At 51.1% G+C, this 5,414-nt stretch overlaps 1 long non-coding RNA gene across 1 annotated transcript; it reads right to left on the reverse strand.

Moving 5' to 3' along the window:
• Positions 1–837: 837 nt before the first annotated feature.
• Positions 838–4,948, reverse strand: LOC139015600 (uncharacterized). Its single transcript, XR_011472463.1, has 2 exons — positions 4,864–4,948; positions 838–1,027 (listed from the first exon to the last, which is right to left on the reverse strand). It is a non-coding gene; the product is annotated as an uncharacterized lncRNA (long non-coding RNA).
• Between the last annotated feature and the right edge of the window lie 466 nt (positions 4,949–5,414).

Below are 5,414 nucleotides of genomic sequence, written 5' to 3' on the forward strand. Positions count from 1 at the left end.
TCTGAGCATCCCCAAGGCAAATGGAAGAGAGAGGCCAAAGGTGGCACAAATCCGTCTAGACCGCCCTGTGGGTGGGAGTCAGGCTAGGCAGGGCTCCCGGGGACTGCCATGAACCTCACAGGGTTAAGCTTGGCTGCACAGAGGAATCCTAAAATCAGGTGAATAAATTATGTTTCATAACTGACTGACCTTATCTCATCTTTAAATTAAGTTTCAGGGTTGTTAAAATGCATCCAAACCTTGCTCAGCTCACCGAGTACTTCCTTGTAGAGAAAACTCAGGGGGTTGCTAATAATACTTTGCATATAAAAATTATTTTTACGCGCCCGCCCCCTCACTGTGCTTCAGGGGTTTTAAATAGCAGACAACTGAGAACGGGGTGTGGTTGGCAACTCCGAGGTCATAGGTGAGACAGAGCACTCAAACAAAGTACCAAAACCTTATGCTTTGGGTTCTACTCTGGCTTTTACTCTCCATTGATCTCGGGGTGATTTGGGAAAAGTTATATAAGATCTCAGCGCTTTGGTTCCCACAACTACACTGTGGGAATTCTGCTGGTATCTTCCTCGCGGGCTTGTTTTGAGAATTATCTCCCAGAAAGGGTACAGGCTGTACAGCAAAATGCTGGATACGTGGATGCACTCCTGGTAGGGTGGGGACAGTCAGCAGATGTTATTTGTCCCTCTGGGCTTTCGTAGTGCTGTGCCCTGACTCCCTTCACCTCCTGTCCCTCAAATAGACGTGAGCCCTGAACCAGGGACCAAAATGTCTCTGCACCCCAGTGCCCAGCACGGTGCCTGGCTCTGCACGCATAAATAAATGAACAAGAGCCAGAGCTTTTAACTCTTGGTGTGCGCAAGCAGGAGGTCCAAGCTCAGCACACTACATTATGCTGCATTTAGAAGGAATGTAGGTGCATTCAGAAATGATAACAGATCGGCGGCTGGAGTCCACAGATGCTCATCTGGCAGGCGGTGCCCTTGGACCTGGTCTTCCCACGATGTCAAATGCTTTTCTGCTGAGAGACCTGAAAACAAACATACTAAATAGTATGAGGATTTTCTTTTCTGTGTGTGAAGGAAGAAGAAGGAAGATCTCCATGTGCTTTGACCTGTAACGCTGTAGCAGGCCACACAATGAAAAACAGAACGCGAGAAAGCTCCTGTGTTCTTGGTGTGCGCAAGCAGGAGGTCCTTGCAGTGGGGCCTGCGCTGTGGGTGTGTTGGCAGCTCCAGCCGTGAATGCCACACACAGCTCCTGAAGACCATGGTTTGGGTGGCCACCAGGTCCCCAGGCAGAGCCCAACTGCGACCTGAGGTCTGAGCCCCTGGCAGCGAGTGAGAGGGGAAAACAGTAGCCAGGTGCTCAGGGCTGGGCCGAACTTCTCAGAAACACCATCTCTTTGTCCCTGCCCTGGGCTCTGGAGGGTGGTGTTTTTATCACTTCGGTTTCATGAATAAAAGAACTGGCACATGGAAAGTAAGGGATGAGGCCTGAATTTGAATCTAAGACCACTTAGCCCTGGGGCCACCCCCTGGACATGCCCCCAGAAAGAAATTGGTCTGGGCAGCCGACATCAGGGAGCCAGTGGGCATGCTCAGACAGGCACTCAGCTGCCCAGAGCAAGCCTAGCCCTGCCAGAAATCCAAACCCAATGTACAAAAAATTTTATCTTTTCTTCTCTCAATTTAGAGCTGTGGATTTGAGCATAGGACCTCAAAGTCTTTGGTTTTAAGAACAGATACACCTGATGGAATATAGGTTTATTTTACAGAATTTACCAAACTCACAGGTTACGCAAAGGCCAAACAAGATTGCAGGCGAGAAGTATTATCTGAAAACAGAAAATCAGGCCTGTGGGGTCCCACGCAAAGGGAAGAGCAGATGCAGAGGTGGCTTCAAAACCTAGCAAAAGACACCAATGTTGACTTCGAGGTTCATTTCTCCTCCTGCCTTTCTGATGCTCTTCTAAGATTAACTTCAGGTGGTGAAATGGACAGTTCTTTCTTTCTCCCGACACTACGTACAAATACCGATGGCCACATGCAGAGAGAGAAAGTGGGCTCTCAGGGGCTGGGCCGCTGCCGTGAGGAGACAGTGCCCTTCGAAGGCTGGGAATCCCACACCATGGGGCTTGTTTTCGGTGTGAGGGCCTGAAATTGGATATGGCTTTTAGGGGAGGCCAATCGGAGGCCGTGCTACGTCGTGCGGCTCTTTTATGGAGAGGAGGCCAAGCTTCGGCAGCATGTCTAATTACAAAGCACGGTTTCGCTCTCACCCACGGTCATCTCTCTAATGGCCATTCGCTTATGCGCGGGGCCTACTTTTGGTGACTTGATCTAGAAAACGCCCATAGACTTGAGTCCTCAGCAAATGGAGTGTTTGCTTTTAGGTCTCTCTGCGGTTGGCATCTTATTCAATCCTATTCCCAGAGAGCCGCCTCCGCACCTCTGTGGCTCCGGGGCCCCGGGCGGTGCTTGGCACCACAGCAGGCCTGGAGGGCTCCTTGGCTTGTTGAGTGATCGGGGGTGTCCAGGGGATGGCGGCTCTTTCTGGTGACACTTCCATGGGGAACATGCAGACAGATGGACCCACTTCGATTTTAATTCAGCTCCAAGAAACTGGCGGAGGCTGGGAGATAAAGACCACGGGGGTCGGGTCTGGGGCTGGGCCAGATGAAGTGTGTGCCACATCACCTTGGTCTTGTCTCTCTGAATGTCCCAGCTGCAGGGAGTGCCAAATGCTACCCCCGGACCCGGCTCACTGATCCTGCCAACTCAGATCTGTGAAGCAGGGTCTCAGGGGGTCGGACCTTCATTCTGAATTTCCCTGGGGTGTCTCACTGTCTGGCTCAGGAAGCAGGAACTGCCCGTCCCCCAAAGCTGGCTTCCTCTGCCTGCCACGTGCTCACTGCTTTCTTTCTCCAGCACATTCGGGTTCAGAGATGGCACATGGCTGAGGAATCAGACACACCTAGATTCGAGTTCTCCCTCTGGACAAGCAACTGGGCCTCTCAGCCTGGATTCTCTCCCCTAGAACATGGACTGCCTACTAGTATCCATCTCAAAGTGTGTGGTCAGTGTTCATCGGGACAATCCCAACCGCACAGCCAGACAGGGAGCACCTGCCTGTGTGTGCTGGCTCCCTTCTCCCTCACCGGTCTGCCTTCTTTTCCAACCTTGCTCCAATGTTTGACCTGTCAGTGAAGGGACAATCGAGGGGATGTGTGACAGCAGGCGTGGACAAAGCCGGCAAAGCCCTGCGTCCACAGAGGACCCCGCACGCAGGAGGGGCTCTGAGGATGGTTATCAGATGAATCGACGTATTAGCTCAGTTTCCCCAATGGCGAGCTTGGCAGATGGAACTCACTTGGATGCCGCCCATTGCTCTGCAGTCTTCTTGGTGCTCTTAAAAGAATTCCTTCCATGTCATCACTCTTCTTATACAGATTTACGGGGGTTGTTCATTCTTAACAGTGCAAATGCAAACATCCTTTCCGTGTCTATAGCCCTCTGTGGTTAATTTCTAAAACCCCACCCTGTGGTTGCATGCATAATATTTGAGGAATTTACATATTTCTAAAACTTGGTAACGGTGGGGAAAACAAAAAAACAAATATTTGGCCCCACCTATGATGACTCAATTCACATAACCCTCTGTCTCAGCCAGGGCCTGAGTAAGGAATGACCAGGCAGCATTCCCTAAGGCCAATAGATTTGTGGACCATCACCGAGGCAAAGGTTTGGGACTCCAGCTTGTCTTAAGGGCCCAGAGGGCTTCCTGGAGGAAGCGGAATTCTTCTTGGTACCTTAATCAGAATTTACTGTGCAAGCTCCTTTGGGGCAGCTGTCCACACTATCCCTGAGCACCCAGCCCCTCGACACCCCCCTGCTTGTGTTGTAATCTCAGGTGTGGTAGAGAAGGGACAGCAAAGAATAGGAGCCACGTCCATGGTACCTTAATCAGAATTTACTGTGCAAGCTCCTTTGGGGCAGCTGTCCACACTATCCCTGAGCACCCAGCCCCTCGACACCCCCCTGCTTGTGTTGTAATCTCAGGTGTGGTAGAGAAGGGACAGCAAAGAATAGGAGCCACGTCCACCTGGGAGCACCTACCATGAGAATGGGTTTGGGTTTGCTTCACTTGTGTGTTCTCCATGACTGCGTATTTCACCTGAAAGGAGTAGGGTAGTGGAACCATTAAACAGGAGACCATCCTGCTATCCCAGGGTGTTCAGATCCTCACACAGTGCCCAGAACACAGCAGGAGCCATAAAGACTTGCTCAGTGAGGGAGGGAATGAATGAGATCCACTCCCTCGAGGGAACACAGAGACTTCATCAGAGGAGGAGACACACAGCTGGTGAGCCCCAGCTGATTGATTTATGTGCTTACGTGAAACTCATAAATGTGGCCAGGACTTACCACATGGACCCTCAGGGAAGGCTGGGTTTGGAGAGCAACTATCTGTGGGCTCCTTAATGAAAACCAAACAACAGAAATCAAGCTAGGACTCACCAGCGACAGCCCGGGGAGCAGACTCCTCTGTAATTACCTGCAGTGCGTCTGCGAGGAGCAGCAGCCCCTGGGGGCCAAGCACTGGACAGACCTGTGAGTAACACCGGTCGGCACGCACACGCTGGCTGTCAATGCCGTGCCTGCCCACGTCCTGGCAGCCTCGTGATAGGGACGTGGCTCCAGGGAGACGATGGGGAGGCTTCCAAGCAACCTCAGACTGGTCTCCCTGCCCCCGCCTCCACCCCAGCACCTGGCATTCACTCGCAGAAGAGGTCGACATGAAGCGTTATTTGGAAAGGTTTCCTTTTCCTGTGGAGAACAAAACTCACAACCCAGAGGTACTTACTTTGGTCTTGCTCTGCAACTCTTGAAAGACTTTGGCTGTTCGACCAAACACTCCGTCTCCACTGACTCCATTAATCAGCCCTGCCCTTCACGCGGGCGCGAGAATTGATTTTTATCAGGGGGAGCCAGAGGCGGGGATTGGGTGTTGCTATAGTAAGAGAAACCTCACGGGCTGTTTGGCTAGAGAGAAATATTGTTGTTTCGGTCACCCGTGTTCCCTGACAGGCTTGTTCCCTCCGAAAATGTTGCCTGGGGACACTCATTTTACTAACATAACACCCAAACTTCAAGAGGTAAGGCCAACTTCACAGATTTTGAAAAACAAAAAAGTTGTTTTTCAAAGTCCCCAAATGACACATCCGAACTATTCCAGTAATATAAACACTCCTCCTGAGGTGGCAGTATTTAATAAGGGTTCCCTGAATGACTCTTTCTCCAATTAGGTTTGAATAGATGGAAAAACCCGAGAACACTAGAGATTAGGTATGAAGAATGCACAGGCCACAAAGACCCTTCTCTCCTGTGCCACAGCTGCCTGGATGAAGACTGGAG

Source organism: Myotis yumanensis, unplaced genomic scaffold (assembly GCF_028538775.1).
Source record: "Myotis yumanensis isolate MYYU_CA2020_CCGP unplaced genomic scaffold, mMyoYum1.0.hap1 SCAF_8, whole genome shotgun sequence".
NCBI classification, from domain to species: Eukaryota; Metazoa; Chordata; class Mammalia; order Chiroptera; family Vespertilionidae; genus Myotis; species Myotis yumanensis.